The sequence below is a fragment of the Furipterus horrens genome, unplaced genomic scaffold (assembly GCF_987537825.1).
Source record: "Furipterus horrens unplaced genomic scaffold, mFurHor1.1.pri manual_scaffold_17, whole genome shotgun sequence".
NCBI lineage: Eukaryota > Metazoa > Chordata > Mammalia > Chiroptera > Furipteridae > Furipterus > Furipterus horrens.
This window is the reverse complement of record NW_028327187.1, coordinates 25,868,495-25,887,471: the sequence shown is the minus strand read 5'-3', so window position 1 is coordinate 25,887,471 and position 18,977 is coordinate 25,868,495. Positions and strand designations below refer to the sequence as shown.

At 37.3% G+C, this 18,977-nt stretch overlaps 1 pseudogene; it reads left to right on the top strand.

Moving 5' to 3' along the window:
- Positions 1-6,528, top strand: part of LOC149990717 (calcium-binding and coiled-coil domain-containing protein 2 pseudogene) — a 36,014-nt pseudogene extending 29,486 nt beyond the window's left edge.
- Positions 6,529-18,977: the final 12,449 nt, after the last annotated feature.

Below are 18,977 nucleotides of genomic sequence, written 5' to 3'. Positions count from 1 at the left end.
TTCCATGTGGAGCACTGTAATGAGGTGAACTATCTGGATCTTCTCAGATAACTCTTGCCAGATACTTGTCAATTATTCAACATTAGGCAAGAAAATTGAGAACTCTGGGGTTGCCTGGGTAAGAAGCCAGGTCAGAGACCACTGGATTTGTAAAATGGCAGCTAGAGATGACCTCCTATAGGCTTCAGGCAATTTCTTCTCCCTTTTCTGCCCGGACCAACCTAACTTATCACTGGAAGAAGACAATCTGATGCTATGTGAAAATGCTAGACAAGTAATGTTGAATGAAAAAAAAACTGCTGCATGAAGACTGGTTTTGGTAGACAACAAATTAAAAGATAAATGGACCTCACCAAACTTAAAGATCAAGATGTAGCTAAACTTTCCTTGTAACAAGCTTGAACATCTTGACCTGACCTAAGCCCCATAGCCCTAGGACACCATGTGAAAGCCTGCTTTTGCTGCAAGGGACAGGAAAAAGAGACAAAAGCCCACAAGAACCTACATTTATATTTGGGTGGATTTCTCTAGTTCTCTCCAAACTAGAAGGAAAACTAAGCCCTGTGCCCATGATTTCTTGTGCCTAGACCTCTTAAGACCTCACTCTCTAGGTTCTACATCAAGATACAGACAATGTCCAAGTCTCTCCTAAGTCCTTCGGTGAGTAGGTACGGAGGTACAACTTGGAAACCAAGTGTGTTCTACCTTCTCTTGGGTTGTGTCTTCTTTAATTGGTTGACCTCAGAATAAGGAAACTGTAACAACTTTGGGTGTTTTGAAACTACTTGCTCATGATGGCAGTAGTGCTCCAGATAATGAGAACAGGACCTTTCCTCAACTGGCTCCTCCCACCATTCCAGTTTAAAAAAAAAAAAAAAAAAGCAAAGAGAAAGAGACTAAAGAACCCAGATATATGGTTGACTAGCATGTTGTCCAGTTCAAGGAAACTTACATTGCTATACTTTTGTTTTTCTTTTCAATCTGAAATCATACTGAGTCCTTAAGTAATTCACTCTAATCAGGTATCTTTGTCCTTTTTAAAAATTTTTATTTATTGATTTTAGAGAGAAGGGAGAGAGAAACATAGATTTTTTTGTTCCACTTATTTATACATTTATTGGTTGATATTTGTATGCACCCTGACTGAGGATTGAACCAACAACCTTTGCATATCAGGATGACACTCTAACCAACTGAGCTACTTGGCCAGGGCCAAAATAATTTATTTTTTAAATAAAAGCTTGAATACTAAGGGGTAAGCATTACCATAGGAATAGCATATGTTTTTTCATTGATGATTTCATTTAATCTGTGGCTAAAATATTGAACTATGAAAAAACTGTATAACATAGTGATTATGCATATGCACTCTAAAACAAGACTTTCTTATTTGAATCCCAGCTCTATCTCTTACTAAACTGTACTGACTTTAGGCAACTATTCAACAACCCTATGCTTTCATTATCCCATTGATAAATTTGGTCTAATAATAGCATCTGCTATGAGGGTACAATAAATATACATAAAGCATTTAGAATAGTACACAGAATTGTGTAAGTTCTGTATTAGTTACAGATACTTAACTTTTTGTGCTGATCCTATGCACAGAAGAAAAGTTTGTCTAAATATTGATACATAAAGCCTAGGCCTCCCAAAGCAAAACTTCAACTAGCCCAGAAATGTTTAAAAAACGATCCCTAAAAGGTTAATAATTATAGAGTCAACAACATTATTATTTATATAAACAATAAACAGAGATTCAGATCTGAGGATAACATTCATAGGCAAGGGCAAAAAAAATGCTGCCTTTAATAAAAATTAAATTTTAGGAGATCCAAGATGCCAGAGACGTAAGTGAAAACTATGCTAACTTCCTCCGAAGACCAATCTGGAATTACAACAAAATTGTAAAGAAGTCATTCTGAAAAGCCAACTGCACTCTAGCTGGAGAGAAGTCTTATAGCCATAAACAGACAGAAGACACACTTCACCACAATGAGACTGATAGGTAGTGTGGAGGAGGCACAAGAAGGTTGGCTGGGCTCACACAGGGGCAGCTGAAGTGATGGAGGAATATTAGGTAACCAAGGGGGTTCCACCTCAGAAGTATGGGTTCTAAACCCCAAGCTGGGCTCCCTAGCCTATAGCGCCAGAGCCAAAAAGGAATGCAAATAACAGCCGGTTGTTAAAAACAGCATGATTTCAATCAGCCAGGGAGATAGAGCTGGTTTGTAGAGAGCCTCTTGAAGAGCCAATGAACATAATTTCATTTGAAGCCATTTACCCTGGGATCCAACAGACGGAGAGCATAGTGGACTAGAGATGCTTGAGGAGAGTCTGGGGGTGGTGACTATGGGGAGAAAACTGAGAGAACAGGCACCAGGATCCCTGTAATAAGTCATTCCCCATACTGTAGAAGCCATTATTCTCAGGCAGAGCAGTCCCCTCTCAGTGGCATCTGCCTGAGAGGAAGCAATAGACCCACCCACAGGAATTACTCTGTTCCACCCTGTGGTCCTTAAGCCATACTGCTGATTAAAACTAAAGGCTATATCACTGATTCATTTAACAACTAAGGTGGGAAATGCAAAGAAACAGCAAAATGGGAAGGCAGACCCCAAAAGAAAGAACAAGAGAATTCTGCAGAAGAACTAGATGAAATGGAGGCAAGCAATTTATGAGATAGAGAGTTTAGAGTAATGATTATAAGAATGTTCGACGCCATGAAAAAACTTATAGAAATCATAAAAAAGGACCAGTCAGAAATAAAGGATGCAATATCTGAAATAAATAATATACTGGGAGGACTAAATAGTAGGTTGATGAAGCAAAGTATTGAGTCAGTGATCTGGAAGACAAGGTAGAAATAAACACCCAGGCAGAGCAGCACAAAAGAAAAAGAATTTTAAAAAATGAAGAGAGCTTAAGAAATATTTTGGCAACAGGAAGGGTAACAACATCCACATCATGGAAATACCAGAAGGAGAAGAGAGCAAACAAGGGATTGAGAATATATTTGAAGAAATAATGACTGAAAACTTCCCTTATCTGTTGAAGAAAAAAAGACACACAGTCCAGAAAGCTCAGAGACTCCCACACAAGTTGGACACAGAGGCCCATACTGAGACACATCATAACTAAAATAATGTTTAAAGATAAGGAGATAATTCTAAAAGCCACAAGAGAAATGCAGGTAGTTATATACAAGGGAGCACCAATAAGACTGGCATATGATTTCTTAACATAAACATTTCAGGTCAGAAGGGAGTGGTGTGAAATATTCAAGGTGATAAAAAGCATGGACCTACAACCAAGGCTACTTTACCCAGCAAGGCTATCGTTTAAAATTGAAGGAGAGCCCTGGCTGATAAAGTTTAGTGGATTTGGTTCTACCCTGTGAACCAGAGGGTCACCAGTTCAGTTCGCAGTCAGGGCACATGCCTGAGTTGTGGGTCAGGTCCCCAGTTGGGGGCACACGAGAGGCAACCACACATTGATGTTTCTTTCCCTTTCTTTTTACTTTCCTTCCCTTCTCTCTAAAAAAAAAAAAAAAATCTAAAAAAAAAAAATCAAAGCAGGAATAAGAAGAGTTCCAGATAAGAATAATTAGAGTTTGTTAACATCAAATAAGTACTGCAACAAATGTTAAAGCATTAGTGAAGAAGAAGAAGAAGAAGAAGACGAAGAAGAAGAAGACGAAGAAGAAGAAGAAGAAGAAGAAGAAGAAGAAGAAGAAGAAGAAGAAGAAGAAGAAGAAGAAGAAGAAGAAGAAGAAGAAGAAGAAGAAGAAGAAGAAAGAGGAGGAGGAGGAGGAGGAGGTGGAAGAGGAGAAGGAGGGGAGGAGGGGGAGAAGAAGAAGAAAAAGGAAAGAAAAAAAAGAGGAAAACATCTAACAACAAAATGGCACTAAATACATATCTATCAATAATCACCTTATATAAATGGCTTAAATGCTCCAACCAAAAGACATGAGGTAGCTGAATCGATAAGAAAACAAGACCCATATATATATATATATTGCATCTGAGACCTATCTCAGATGGAAAGCAAACTAAAAGCAAAGGTATAGAAAAAGATATTTCATGCAAACGGAAATGGGGTAAAAAAAAAGCTGGGGTAACAGTACTTATATCTGACGAAAGAGACTTTAAAACTAAGGCTATATAAGAGACAAAAAGAAAACTACATAATGATGAAAGGAACAACCCAACAAGAGGATATAACCCTAGTAAACATTTATGCATTCAACATAAGGAGCAATTAAATATGTGAAGCAAATCTTGATGGACATAAAGGGAGATCAACAGAAATAGTTATAGTTGGGGATTTTTTGCGCCCCGTGGACTTCAATGGATATATCTTTAAGACAAAAAATCAACAAGGAGACAGTGGTCTTAAGTGACACACTAAATCAAAATGATTTAATTGATATCTTCAGAGCATTTCACCACAAAACATCAGAATATACATAATTTTAAAGTGCACGTGCAATGTTTACTAGGATAGACCACCTGTTAAAAGACAAAAAAAGGTCTCAATAAATTACAGAAGATTGAAATTATAATCAAACATCTTCTCAAACCACAATGTTATGAAACTAGAAATCAATCACAAGAAGAATACTAAAAGAAGTACAAAGACATAGAAGCTAAATAACATATTATTAAACAATGAATGGCTCAACAATGAGATCAAAGAAGAAATCATAAGTTATCTTGAAAAACCAATAAAAATGAGGACACTACAATTCAAAATCTGTGGGAGGGAAATCCAAAGAGGGAAATCCAAAGAGGGAAATTTGTAGCATTGCAGGCTTATCTTAAAAAATAAGAAAAAGCTGAAATTAACAATCTAACTTCACACTTAAAGGAACTTGAAAAACAACAACAAACAAAGTCTAAAGTGAGAAGAAGGATGGAAATAATAAAGCTCAGAGCTTAGGGTATTTTTCTGAAATTATATTCTTGATGCCAAATAAATTGCATAGTCCAATGAAGGAAATACCAGAAAAATAAGGAAGCCCCATTTGATCACAAATTCCGTGATCAGTCCATATATAATCCAAAAATAAATGTCAAAATTTATTTGTTTGTCTAAGTGGGATATAAAATAGCATATTTAAAACAAAGATATACAACACTGTATTAATATTATGGCTTTTTCAATATTCTATATTACCAATTATTGGATGAATTATGCAACTGCAAACTATTGAAATTATATTAAAGACTCTAGTTGATATTGACCAATAAATATTGTAAGGAACGTGCTGCTGGTTGAAGATCATTGTGTAAGGAAATAACTCTCTTGTCTTTGATTCTAATATCTAATATAACTGACTATTATATTTTCAGATGTTTCTATGGCTCTCTGCATATATTTAATTTTTCCAGTATTGCTAATCAGTGAAGAATAAATCATCTCAAAATTAAATTTTATTAAAATTATTTAAGGATATAATATTACAAGATAGATGATAAAAGCTATTTGACACTTCCATTATAAATAAGATATTGGAAGGAAGATGGTGGAGGAGTGAGGGTAGGCTGCACTTTACAGCTCTCGAGACCCATCTGTAGTTTGGAATGATTGAAGACAGAACATCTCAGTGAGTGTCTGAACTGGTAGGAGTTGAGCCTTGGCACTGCTGCATCAGAGAAGATCATCTGGGAATGACCTGTTTGGTGAGGATAGCAGAGGAAAAAGGGACGAGATGGGATTTCTGACTGGGATGGCTTCCTGAGCTGCGGCTAGAAATACACAAAGACTTTTTAGTGACCACAGGCTTCCCCAGAGAGGAATCAGGAGGAGAGCGGGTCTCTGCTCGGTGGCAGAGCCAGGAGTGAGCCAGGTGGCATCTGGCACAGAGAAACAAGAAACAGCGTACTTCTGTGTATATAAGAACGTGTTTTTCCTTTATATTTTTCTCTCGTGTGCTGTGGAGAGGGGAAGAGAGGTTGGGGATGATAGGTGCCCTCATCAACTGGCCCAGGTGCACAGCCAGGTTGCTGGCCATGTGTCCAGGTACCCCTCGAATGTACACCAACAGCCATAAGATCAATGTACCAACAGACACAAAATCGGCCTTCTGGTGACGCAGGAGACTGAGCGCAGACACCCCTGGCCCACCCCAATAGGCACCAAGCCAGCGCACAGCCCACTTGCACAAGCTATACTTGTGCCCGCACAGGCGTGTGCAGAAACAATGGGCGGCTGCAACTCACAGACGCCCACTTCCACCGTGCACAAGTGTCTGGGGACCCACCCAAAGGGGTGAGAGACCAACTCCCAGGGCACAGCTTGGCAGGCCTGAGTCTAGTGCGCAGGCCACCTTGCCTGAGCAGATGCACGCGCGCACAAGCACCCTGCTCGACTCCAACAGGCACCAAACGAACGCGCTGGCCACCTCGGGCGAGCGGGTGTTACCTAGACACTCGACCCAGTGAGCGCCAGGCTAGCGCAACCAACACTGCACACAGGCGCACACCACTGCCGCCAGGATCAGGAAGCTCTGGCCTGCTTCAGTAGATCAGCTGTGGATCCAGAGAAAGAAGACTGCACACAAAGGCTGAACTGACATCTCCACAAAAGAATTCAAGATTAAGTGGATAGAGTGACTCTCAATCAACTAGCCAGAAGGAAGATCCTAACAAAGAGCATCTGAAATATAACCAGACAGCATAAACAAATGACAGAAAAGGTACCCCAAAAACATCAGGCTCAGGAGATCAAAGAGACTGCACCACGGAAACCCCCAGATCTACCACAAAAAATCTCATACTACAAAGGTGGGAAGGCAAAGTAGACAAATCCAAATAACAAAAACAAACAAGAAGAATCCAACATGGTAAGATGCAGAAACAACCTCTCAATGAAAAGAAAAGAGGAATCCTCAGAAAGAGAGGTAGATGGAATAGACATAGCCCAAATGTCAGACATGGAATTCAAAACTATGGTGGTGAAGAAGCTCAATATGTTCGAAAACCTCAAAAATAACAACAACCTACAACGAAGTTACCAACTGCTCCAAGAAAATTACAGGGAACTTACAGAGAACTACACCAGCATAAAAAGTGACATAGAAAATATTAATAAAAACCAGGAAGAAATAAAGAATACAATCTCTGAACTGAAAAACACGGCAGAATAGATCAAAGGCAGGCTAAATGAAGCAAAGAATCTGATAAGTGAGTTAGAGAACAATGTAGAAAAAAATTCCCAGACAACAAACAAAATGAAAAAAGATTGAAAAAGTATGAAGACGGTCTAAGGGAATTATAAAATAACATGAGACAATAATATCCAGATCATTGAAATAAAAGAAGGAGAAGAAGAAGAACAAGGGATAGAGAAGCTGATAAGAGAAGTAATGACAGAAAATTTTCCTAACCTAATGAGAGAAAAAGTCATGCAAGTTCAAGAAGCACAGAGAGTCACAATGAAGAGGAACCCAAGAAAAACCACTCCAAGACACATCATAATTAAAATGGCAACATTCAGAGACAAAGAGAGAATCCTAAAAGCAGCAGGAGAAAAACAGCAAATAGCATACAAGGGAGCTCTGATAAGGATAACAAATGATTTCTCAACAGAAACACTACAAGCCAGAAGGGAATGGTCAAAAATATTTCAAGCAATGAAAAACAAAGGTCTCCAAACAAGAATACTCTACCCAGAAAGGATCTCATTCAAAATGGAAGGTGAAATAAGGAGTTTCTCAGACAAAGGAAAACTAAAAGAATACATCTCCACCAAACCAGCATTGCAAGAGATGCTAAAGGGGGTGCTTTAAGAAAAAGAAGAAAAAAAATATGAGAGGAACACAGGTACAAAGGGAAATGAACAAATACATGTCAATAATAATCTTAAATGTAAATGGATTAAATGCTCCCATTAAAAGACATAGGGTAATGGAATGGATAAGAAAACAGGACCCACATATTTGCTGTCTAAAGAAACACACCTCAAAACAAAATATTTACACAGACTGAAAGTAGAGGTATATAAAAAATTATTCCAAGCAAACAGACATGAAAAAAAAGCTGGGGTATGAGTACTCATAAGAGACAAAACGGATTTAAAAGTAAGGGTAATAAAAAGAGATAAAGAAGGACATTTCATAATACTTAAGGGAACGATCCATCAAGAAGATATAACAGTGAAAAACATATATGCACCCAACATAGGAGCACCAAATATGTAAAGAAAATACTAGAAGACCACAAGAAGGATATTAACAGCAACACACTCATAGTAGGGGACTTCAGCACTCCATTACCAACAATAGACAGATCTTTGAAGCAAAGAAACACCAAGGATATACAGGCATTGAACAACACACTAAACCGCATGGACTTAACTGATATATATATAAAACATTTCACACCAAAGCAGCAAAATATACATTCTTTTCAAAGCACATGGGACATTTTAAAAGGTAGACCACATGATAGGACACAAAACAAGCCTCAACAAATTCAAGAAAATTGAAATTATATCAAGCATCTGTTCAGACCACAATGCCTTGAAACTAGAAATCAACTTCACAGAAAAAAATCAAAGACACCCAAACTCATGGAGAATGAATAACATGCTATTAAATAATCAATGGCTTAACAATGACATCAAAGAAGATATCCAGAAATTTCTGGAAACTAATGATAATGAACACACAACAGCCCAAAACCTATGGGACACAGCAAAAGCAGTCCCGAGAGGGAAGTTCATAGCAATACAGGCATATCTGAAAAGGATAGAAGAATCCCAAATAAAAAACCTAACCTTAAAGGTACAGGAACTAGAACAACAACAGCAAACAAAGCCCAGAGCAAGAAGGAAGGAAATCATCATGCTCAGAGCAGAATTAAATGACATAGAGACTAAACAAACAATTCAAAAGATCTACAAAACCAGGAGCTCTTTTTTTGAAAAAATAAACAAAATTGACAGACTTTAGCTTGGCACATCAAGATAAAAAGAGAGAAGACACAAATGAACAAAATCAGAAATGAAAAAGGAGAAATCACGACTGACACCACAGAAATACAAAGGATATTAAGAAATTACTCCAAACAAATGTATGGCAAGAAATTTGAAAACCTAGAAGAAATGGACAAATTTCTAGAAACATATAACCTTCCAAGACTGAATCAAGAACTCGAAAGTCTCAACAGACCAATAACAAAGAAGGAAATTGAAACAGTAATCAAAAATCTCGTAGTTCACAAAAGCTCTGGACCGAATGGCTTTATGTGTGAATATTACAAAACATTTAGGGAAGAACTAACTCCTACGCTCCTCAAACTATTCCAAAAGATCAAAAAAGAGGGTAAAATCCCAAACTCTTTCTATGAAGCCAGTATTATCCTAATTCCAAAACCAGGTCAAAACACAACAAAAAAAGAAAACTACAGGCCAATATCACTGATGAACATAGATACTAAAATTCTCAACAAAATATTGGCAAACAGGATCCAGCAATACATCAAAAAGATCATACACCACGATCAAGTGGGATTCATCCCAGGGATGCAAGGATGGTTTAATATTCACAAATCAATAAATATAATACATCACCTAAACAAAATGAAAGACTAAAATCACATGATCATATCAATAGATGCAGAAAAAGCATTTGATAAAGTACAACACCCATTTATGATGAAAACACACAGCAAAATGGGAATAGAGGGAGCATACCTTAACATAATTAAGGCTATATATGAGAAACCTGAAGCCAACATCATACTTAATGGATAAAAACTGAAAGCATTCCCCCTGAAATCAGGAGCAAGACAAGGATGTCCACTCTCTCCACTCTTATTCAACATAGTGTTGGAAGTTCTAGTCACAGCAATCAGACAAGAAAAAGAAATAAAAGGCATACAAATTGGGACAGAAGAAGTAAAACTGTCATTATATGCCTATGACATGATAGTATACATAAAAAACCCTATAAACTCCACCTAAAAAGTCCTCAATATAATAAGCAAATTTGGCAAAATAGCAGGGTACAAAATAGATATACAGAAATCTAAGGCATTTCTGTACACCAACAATAAAATATCAGAGACCGAAACAAAAAAGAAAACACCATTTATTATAGCAAAAAGAAAAATAAAGTACCTAGGAATAAATTTAACCAAAGAGATAAAAGAACTGTACTCTGAAAATTACATAACATTGAAGAAAGACATTAAGGAAGATACAAATAAATGGAAGCAAATACCACGTTCTTGGATGGGAAGAATCAACATCATCAAAATGGCCATACTACCCAAAACAATTTACAGATTCAATGCAATCCCTACTAAATTCCAATGACATATTTCACAGACCTAGAACAAATACTCCATAAATTCATATGGAATGAAAAACAACCCCGAATAGCAAGAGAAATCTTGAGACAGAAGAACACAGCAGGGGGAATCACAATACCAGATATCAAACTATACTACAAAGCCACTGTGATCAAAACAGTCTGGTACTGGCATAAGAACAGACATATAGATCAGTGGAACAGAATAGAGAGTCCAGTAATAAACCCAGGCCTCTATAGTCAACTAATATTTGATAAAGGAGGAAGGAACATAAAATGGAGTGAGAAGAGCCTCTTTAACCAATGGTGCTGGGAGAACTGGACAGGGACTTGCAAAAAAATGAAACTTGACCACCAACTTACACCACACACGAGAATAAACTCAAGATGGATCAAAGACATAAATGTAAGCCGTGACACCATAAAAGTTCTAGAGGAAAACATAGGCAGGAAAATTTCAGATATCCCACGTAACAATATTTTCACGGATATATCTCCTAAGGCAAGAGAAATAAAGGAAAAAATAAACAAATGGTACTACATCAAAGTAAAGACTTTCTGCTCAGCAAAAGAAAACATCAGCAATATGAAAAGGAAACCAATTATGTGGGAAAACATATTTGCCAATTATATCTCAGACAAAGGACTTTTCTCCAAAATATATGAATAGCTTATACAACTGCACATCTGGAAAACAGACAATCCAATTAAAAAATGGGCAAAGGACCTGAACAAACACTTCCCCGAAGAGGACATACAGAAGGTCCATAGAAACACGACAAAATGCTCAACATCATTAGCCATCAGAGAGATACAAATAAATACCACAACGAGATACCACTTTACACCTGTCAGAATGGTCATCATCAACAAATCAACAAAAAACAACTGCTGGTGAGGATGTGGAGAAACGGGAACACAGACTGGTGCAGCCACTATGGAAAACAGTATGGAATTACCTCAAAAAACTAAAAATGGAAGTGCCTTTTGAACCAGTGATTCCACTGCTAGGGTTATACTCCCAAAATCCTAAAACCCTAATTCAAAAGAACTTATGCACACCTATGCTCATAGTAGCACTGTTTACAATAGCTAAGTGCTGGAAACAGCCTAAGTGCCCATCTGTAGATGAGTGAATCCAAAAACTGTGGTATAATCCATCAAGAAGATATAACCCTTATAAATATATATGCACCCAACTTAGGAGCACCCAAATATATAAGGAAAATTTTGAAAGACTCCAAGAAAGACATAGACAGCAACACACTCGTAGTAGGGGACTTTAACACCCCATTGTCAACAATGGACAGATCTTCAAAGCAAAGAAACACCAAAGATATTGAGGCACTGAACAACGCTTTAGATCAAATGGACTTAGTCGATATATATAGAAGTTTTCACCCCAAAGAAGCAAAATATACATATTTCTCAAGTGCACATGGAACATTTTCAAAGATAGACCACATGGAAGGACACAAAACAAGCCTCAATAAATTCCAGAAAATTGAAATTATATCAAACATCTTCTCAGATCACAATGGCTTAAAATTGGAAATCAACCTCAAGGAAAAAACTCAAAAACATTCAAACTCATGGAGAATGAATAACATGCTATTAAATAATGAATGGGTCAACAATGACATCAAGGAAGAAATCAAAAAGTTCCTGGAAACCAATGATAATGAACACACAACAACCCAAAACCTATGGGATACAGCGAAAGCAGTCTTAAGAGGAAAGTTCATAGCAATACAAGCCTACCTAAAAAAGCTAGAAGAATCTCTAATAAAAAATTTAACCCTAAGGCTACAAGAACTAGAGGAAGAACAACAAGCAAAACACAGATCAAGTAGAAGGAAAGAAATCACCAAGATCAGAGCAGAATTAAACGACATAGAGTCTAAAGTAACAATTCAAAAGATCAACAAAAGTAGGAGCTGGTTCTTTGAAAAGATAAACAAAATTGACAAGCCTTTAGCCAGGCTCATCAAGAAAAAAAGAGAGAGGACCCAAATAAATAAAATCAGAAACGAAAGAGGAGAAATCACAACTGATACAACAGAAATACAAAGAATTATAAGAAATTATTACGAACAACTGTATGGCAAGAAATTTGACAACCTAGAGGAAATGGACAGATTCCTGGAAAACTGTAGTCTTCCCAAACTGAATCAAGAAGAAGCAGAAAGTCTGAATAGACCAATAACAGCTAGCGAAATTGAAGCAGTAATCAAAAAACTCCCAGCACACAAAAGCCCAGGACCGGATGGCTTCACAAGTGAATTCTACAAAACATTTAGGAAAGAACTAACTCCTATCCTCCTCAGACTATTCCAAAAGATACAAAAAGAGGGAAGACTCCCAAACTCGTTCTATGAAGCCAGTATAACCCTAATTCCAAAACCAGGTCAAGACACAACAAAGAAAGAAAACTACAGGCCAATATCGCTGATGAACATAGATGCTAAAATCCTCAACAAAATATTGGCAAACCGGATCCAGCACACATTAGAAAGATCATACACCATGATCAAGTAGGATTCATCCCAGGGATGCAAGGATGGTTTAATATTTGCAAATCAATAAATGTGATACACCACATAAACAAAATGAAAGACAAAAACCACATGATAATATCAGTAGACACGGAAAAAGCATTTGATAAAGTACAACACCCATTTATGATAAAAACTCTCAGCAAAATGGGAATAGAGGGGGCATACCTCAACATAATAAAGGCCATATATGAGAAACCTGAAGCCAACATCATACTCAATGGGGAAAAACTGAGAGCATTCCCCCTGAGATCAGGAACAAGACAAGGATGTCTGCTCTCTCCACTCCTATTCAACATAGTCTTGGAAGTTCTAGCCACAGCAATCAGACAAGAAAGAGAAATAAAAGGCATCCAAATTGGAAAAGAGCAAGTAAAACTGTCATTATTTGCAGATGACATGATAGTGTACATAGAAAATCCTTTAGACTCCACAAAAAAACTACTCAACCTAATAAGTGAATTCGGCAAAATAACAGGATACAAAGTCAACATTAAGAAATCGAAGGCATTTTTATACACCAACAATAAAAACTCAGAGATAGAAACTGAAAGAAAAATCCCATTTACCATAGCAACAAGAAAAATAAAATACCTAGGAATAAACTTAACCAAAGAGGTAAAAGACTTGTACACAGAAAACTACATAACACTGAAGAAAGAAATTAAAGAAGATACAAATAAATGGAAGCATATACCATGCTCATGGATGGGAAGAATCAACATCATTAAAATTTCCATACTGCCCAAAGCAATTTATAGATTCAATGCAATCCCTATTAAAATACCAGCAACATATTTCACAGACCTAGAACAAATACTTCAAAAATTTATATGGAACCAAAAAAGAGCCCGAATAGCCACAGCAATTTTTAGGAAGAACAGAGTAGGAGGAATCACAATACCTGATATCAAACTATACTACAAGGCCACGGTAGTCAAAACAGTCTGGTACTGGCATAAAAACAGACATATAGATCAATGGAACAGAATAGAGAGCCCAGAAATAAACCCAGGTTCATATGGTCAACTAATATTTGACAAAGGGGGAAAGAACATCAAATGGAGTGAAAAGAGCCTCTTCAACAAATGGTGTTGGCATAACTGGACAGGGACATGCAAAAAAATGAAACTAGACCACCAGCTCACACCATACACCAGAATAAACTCAAAATGGATCAAAGACTTAAATGTAAGCCGTGATACCATAAAAGTCCTAGAGGAAAAAATAGGCAGGAAAATTTCAGATATCCGACGTAGCAACATTTTCACTGATATATCTCCTAAGGCAAGGGAAATAAAGGAAAGAATAAACAAATGGGACTACATCAAATTAAAAAGTTTCTGCTCAGCTAAAGAAAACATCAGCAAGATGCAAAGGAAACCAACCATATGGGAAAATATATTCGCCAATGACATCTCAGACAAGGGATTGATCTCCAAAATATATAAAGAACTCATACGACTCAACACCAAGAAGACAGACAACCCAATTAAAAAATGGGCAAAGGACCTGAACAAACACTTCTCCAAAGAAGACATACAGAGGGCCCATAGACATATGAAAGTATGCTCAACATCACTAGCCATCAGAGAGATGCAAATAAAAACCACAATGAGATACCACCTCACACCAGTCAGAATGGCAATCATCAACAAATCAACAAACAACTTGTGCTGGAGAGGATGTGGAGAAACGGGAATCCTGGTGCATTGCTGGTGGGAATGCAGACTGGTGCAGCCACTGTGGAAAACAGTTTGGAATTTCCTCAAAAAACTAAATATGGAACTGCCTTTTGAACCAGCAATTCCATTGCTAGGATTATATCCAAAAAATCCCGAAACACCAATTCAAAAGAACCTATGCACTCCAATGTTCATAGCAGCACTATTTACAATAGCCAAGTGCTGGAAACAACCTAAATGCCCATCTGTAGATGAGTGGATCAAAAAACTGTGGTACATTTACACAATGGAATTCTATGTAGCAGATAGAAAGAAGGAACTTCTACCATTTGCAACAAAATGGATGGAACTAGAGAAAATTATGCTTAGTGAAATAAGCCAGGCAACAAAAGAAAAATACCTTATGCTGTCACCTATTACAGGAAACTAATGAACAACAAAAACAAATGAGCAAAATTGAACCAGAGGTATGTAAACAAGAAGTAGACTAACAGTAACAAGGGGGAGGGGGGGAGGAAAAGAAGGGTGTAAGGGGAAAAGTCAAGTAAAAAATTATATATATATATGAATGACCCACAGACAGGGGCGACTGAGTGGAGACTAAATGTGGGGGAAGGGAGGGACAGGGTGCAGGGAAGCAAGAGCGCTAAAAAAGTGAGACAACTGTAATGGAAAAACAAACAAAAAAATTTTTTTTAGTGGGGGAAAAATGAAAATATGAAGAATTGAAATGCCAGTTCAGTGAATATTAGGACAAAGATTTTCCTTCACCTTGTACATTTTTCTCTCTATTTGATCCCTCCAGAGTTTGGCATTCTAAACAAGTAAGTAATGACATAAGTTTCTTTGCATAGAACTAATAAGACCAGTTGTCAATAGAGGTTCATTTTTTTTTTTTTTTTGACCAAGTCTTTGACTGGAATGTCAAGCCTAAAGGAAACATACTTGGGCTCAGATTGTTACCAAAAAGCCCTGAGGAACTGGGAATGACTTTCAAAGGTAATAAAAGCCCATGAGATAAAAGGCCTGGTACCATGGTTGGCTGTGCGGTCCACAGCAATCTTTCCAGGGAAGGAACAAAGGTTGTTTTCCTGAAAGATGGCTAGAAGGGACCTTAAGGCGCAATGAAAAACCAGAAAGACTTGGAAAAAACAGGTGTGTACAGGCAAAGATGAATGCCAGATATGTGGCTCAGCTTCTGTGCCCTGAAGAACAGACTGAGGGTCACCCCAAATATTCCTTGGGTAAGTTCCAGCAAAGCAGAACTAAAGATCATAAGTGATCATGTGCTGCTCTTGTTATGTTTATGCAAACAAATAGGATAAATTAAAAATGGACTTAATGTAGTCCCTTTAAAGACAAGGAGGGTAACCTTAGGGAGAAAAATTATGATTCAAGGAAAATCACAATGATCAGTAGTAGAGTATAAAATAGGGCAACTAACCGTCTTAAAAGTTTCTTCTCATTTAAAATATGGTTTCACTTGAAAATTAAACCATGTCTGTGATATCATCAAAGATATTCAAGTTGCAGGCAAATAGAATTTCAAGTACCTTGCAACTGGATGTCTTCCCAATAAAACAGTCTTACAGATTTAGAGACTTGTTTGTGGGTTATGTTACACAAATTAACACGTGTTTTCTGTTTTCAAAGGACATAAGCCTATGATCGCATTACCTGAGTGATTTCTGTACGCATAAGCCTCACTTAATCCTCTCTGCAGCGCTGCCTCCCGAGACTCAACGGTTTGGCTGAACTAAATGGCTGGGTTGGGGAAGAATGGGGTGGTCTGTGGGCTTCACTTTAAAACGGGTTTCTCTTTTCTATCCTAATGGCTTGGACAGAAAAGGCCCAGAGGTCTGAGAGGGGGAAAACCTAAACTATTTACCTCAGCCCAAACTAAGTATAATGGGCAAAAGGGTTTTGGACAGGTGAGATGTGCCTAACACACCTTCTTACAAAGAAGCCCCCTTTTTTTTTTTTTTCCTAATATGGAACATTGAAAAATTAATCCCTGCCTTTTGTCATCTAGTAGTTATGGATTGAATGATGTCTTTTAACCCTTTTGCCAAATCTGTTGCTCCCAGAATACAACAAGTATGCCAGCCTGTTAAACCAAGCACGCCGTTGTCCGGAGACAGCCAACTGACCTGGAGTCTGCACGATCCTTCCCCATGTGGGAAGGCCACCCTCTCCTCCATACCCCCACTCCTATTAGGGTTTTCTGGACCCAAGGGTAGGTAGGACGATGACCATGTCCAGCTTGAAGCAGCTAGAGGAGCTTGAGACCTTCGCCCATTGTCCTTTACAAGATTACAAAGGGTCCTAATATTTGAGAGGGGGGTGATAGTTAATTTTTATGAACCAGGGGTATGGACTTGGGGGGGATTGATGGGGGAGGGGCGTGCTGGGTGGAGCGGAGCAAGGGGGAGAAAATTGGAACTGTTGTAACAATGTAATCAATAAAAAACTTAAAAAAAAAACAAAAACAGTGGTACATTTACACAATGGAATACTATGCAGCAGAGAGAAAGAAGGAACTCCTGCCATTTTTAACAACATGGATGGAACTAGAGAGAATTATGCTTAGTGAAATAAGCTAGGCAAAAAAAGAAAGATATCATATGATATCACCTAGTAAAGGAAACTAAAGAACATAAACAAATGAACTAAATAGAACAAGGAGCAGAATAACAGTCAATAGCGGGAGGTGTGAGGGAGAGAAGAGGGATAAGTAAGGCAAGGGTTTAGTCAAGGAACGTGTATAAATGACTCATGAACGTGGAAAACGGGGAGGGATATAATTGTGGGAGAAGGGGTAGGCTGGGTGGTGGGGAGCAATGGAGAAAATTATGGGACAACTGTAATTAAAGAACCAAAAAATAAATTAAAAAAAAATAAAAATAAATAAGATATTGGAGCAAATAGGCTGTCAAATTCTCATATGACTTGCAATCTTATGAAAGCATTACATGTGGCTATTTTTAAACAAAATATTATACAACAAAGAATTTGACTTTTCAATAACTTCAATTAAAACTAAATATTTCTGATTTTATGACTTTTATTTAATAATTTGAAATATCTTCTCTAATTCAGTAGGTTGTCTTTTTGTTTTTTTTGATGGGTAGCTTTGTTGTGCAAAATATTTTTAGTTTTATATAGTCTGATTTGTTTATTTTTATTTCCCCACCTGAGGAGCTAAATCAGAAAAAAATATTGCTAAGAGAAATATCAGACATTTGACTCTCTAGGTTTTCATCTATGAGTTTTATAGTTTTGAGTCTTATAGTTAAGTCTTCAATCAATTTTTTCTTTATTTTTGTACATGGCATAAGAAGGTAGTCTAGTTTCATTTTCTTGAATGTATCTGTCCAATATTCCCAGCAACATTTATTGAATAGACTGTCTTTACTCCATTGCATTCCACTTCTGAAAAAACCTGAAACTAATTTGGAAGAATATATACACCGCTAAATAGAAAAAAAGAGAGAAGATGACCTTCAGTTTTTACTCTTCAGAGTTGCATTGTTCATCCAGGATTGGCCTTATAACTACATTACACCACAGATGCAGTTACAAGAATTTCCCAGGAATATCTGCTACAAACTAAGTTATGGAAGGAGATAACATTGGCTATATGGCATTGGACAGGTGGGTTTGTTTTAGAGGGGATATTCTGTGGTAAAAGCGGTCAAGTGGAAAATATATACACACACATACATAAAATAAGGAAGCTGAAACTATAGTAGTGCTATTCAGGAGAACTTTCTTTCTGAGATGAAGAAAATGAAAATGTTACACGTTTATGCTGCCTAATATGATACCCACTAGCCACTTGTGGCTATTGTGTACTTGTTGCTGCTGCAACTGAGGCTCCAAGGATTTAATTTTGTTTCATATTAATTTAAATTTAAATACCTGTCTGTGGATAATGGCTATCATATTAGACAATACAGCTCTACAGAGAGTCATATCTGGTATCTTGAGTCCTCCCCACTTCGGTCACTTCTATCACCTTTTCCTAAGAGGACCCTGCTGGTCTCTCTGGGAACACTAGAATTCTGGAAAACTGAGTTAGGAAATCACCAATATATACAAATACATAGTACTGTGTAACTATTTTGGTTATTTACATATCTTATTGCCTCATCTCAAGTTACTACTGCAAAATTCACTTCAGCTCTTGGAAACTGATCCCTGATCTAGCACTTCCATTAAAACTTCCTGAGGAGGTTACCTCAGTTACATACTGTCTCAGTTAGAGTGGATTACTGAGCTTTGAACAAAACTGTAATAGCTTCCATTATATCTATAAATGGTGTAATTTGAGGAGGGATTTTTCATAGTGTGATTTCTGGGACTGTGGTTCACAGGGTATAATTGAAGGCATAACCACACACCCAGGGTTATCTGGAG